Source organism: Frankliniella occidentalis, unplaced genomic scaffold (assembly GCF_000697945.3).
Source record: "Frankliniella occidentalis isolate FOCC.00 unplaced genomic scaffold, Focc_3.1 Scaffold291, whole genome shotgun sequence".
Classification (NCBI taxonomy): domain Eukaryota; kingdom Metazoa; phylum Arthropoda; class Insecta; order Thysanoptera; family Thripidae; genus Frankliniella; species Frankliniella occidentalis.
The window spans coordinates 199,409-200,885 of record NW_026267417.1 but is presented as its reverse complement, the minus strand read 5'-3'; the positions used below and the strand labels follow the sequence as shown (position 1 = coordinate 200,885).

Genomic DNA, 1,477 nt, shown 5'->3' with positions numbered 1-1,477 from the left:
TAGTAAGTGTGTCACTTTGTCGCGGTCGGCCATCTTGTGGCACTATGCCGCGGTCGCCATCTTGGGGGGCTCTAACTTAACCTAACCTAATTTTGAGGTGTCTTGGGGGTTCCTAACCCCGTACCTAATTTTAGGGGGTATCTTGGAGAGGCCTAACCCCGTACCTATTTTTTTTAACGGTGTCTTGGAGGGCTCTAACATAACCTAACGGTTAGGTTAGGTCCTAACCTATTTTTAACGGTGTCTTGGAGGGGCTTAACTCGTACCTAGATTTAGGGGTGCTAACCCACCCCTAAAAATATCGAGGATCGACGAAGGGGTGCAAACCCACCCCTAAAAAATCGAGGATTGAACGAGGGTTGCTAACCCACCCCTAAAAAATATCGAGGATCGATGGAAGGGCGTAATTCAAGGGTGGCAACATAACCTAAGCGTGACACGTCACGACACGTCACGGCGCGTATGGGTGATACAAAACCGTGATGCGACACACACATAAGCAAGATGTCAGGATGGCCGAGTGGTTAAGGCGCCTGCCTCAAGTGCAGGTCCCACTTGTGGGGGACGAGGGTTCGAATCCCTCTCCTGGCATTTTTGAATTCCGCGCGCGTGAGTATGAGAACGTTTGTGGAGAGCCGCGAGCGAAGCGGCAATCGGCATGGCAACGCTGTAGCGCGCCAGACGACGCGTCCTTTTCCGCCGCGAGACTCTACCCCCACCACGGCGCGCTCGCCCCTCCACCGCTCCCCGCGCTCGGCGGCAGCGCGTCGCGCCCGCGCAGCGCTCAGTCGTTTGTGAGTCCTTGCCTAAAGCAGTTCGTGTCGGTGCGATGGAAGTCATTGATATAAGTGGTGATGTAGAGGTGATAGTGATAGGCAGCAGTGACGTTGAAATTGACGTCATCAATTTAAGTGGTGATACCATAATGCTCAACGACTCGAACTAGGTAGATGTACGCCAGACCACGTCTCGCGTAACAGGCTTCGCGATATCTCACGAAACACTGTTACCCTACGACGCGCCTGGCATACATCTACCTAGGCCTGCGGCGCTGACACCCGAGTCGGGCAAAAGGCAGAGTCGTAGACAGGCCTTCGGCTCCAAAGGACACAACTTTTACCCCCAGGATTTTATTTTGAAAAGTTGCCCCACCAGAGACCATCAAATATCTGAGAAACAACATTAAAATGGTTTGGGGTCATTTTTGTGTGGAAATCGCCCTCTGGCGACCTAACGGTTAGAGATAGAGCCAAACGGACAAAATTTTGGCCCTGAGGCAAAAGGCAGAGTCGTAGACAGGCCTTCGGCTCCAAAGGACACAACTTTTACCCCCAGGATTTTGTTTTGAAAAGTTGCCCCACCAGAGACCATCAAATATCTGAGAAACAACATTAAAATGGTTTGGGGTCATTTTTGTGAGGAAATCGCCCTCTGGCGACCTAACGGTTAGAGATAGAGCCAAACGGACAAAATTTTG

At 51.5% G+C, this 1,477-nt stretch overlaps 1 protein-coding gene and 1 non-coding gene across 2 annotated transcripts in view; one reads left to right on the top strand and one right to left on the bottom strand.

Annotated features, from left to right (window-relative positions):
- LOC113213086 (uncharacterized) overlaps window positions 1-1,477 on the bottom strand; it is a 28,721-nt gene that overhangs the window by 22,510 nt on the left and 4,734 nt on the right. The window lies entirely within an intron of this gene.
- On the top strand, window positions 507-591 carry Trnal-caa (transfer RNA leucine (anticodon CAA)). Its single transcript has one exon. It is a non-coding gene; the product is annotated as a tRNA-Leu (tRNA).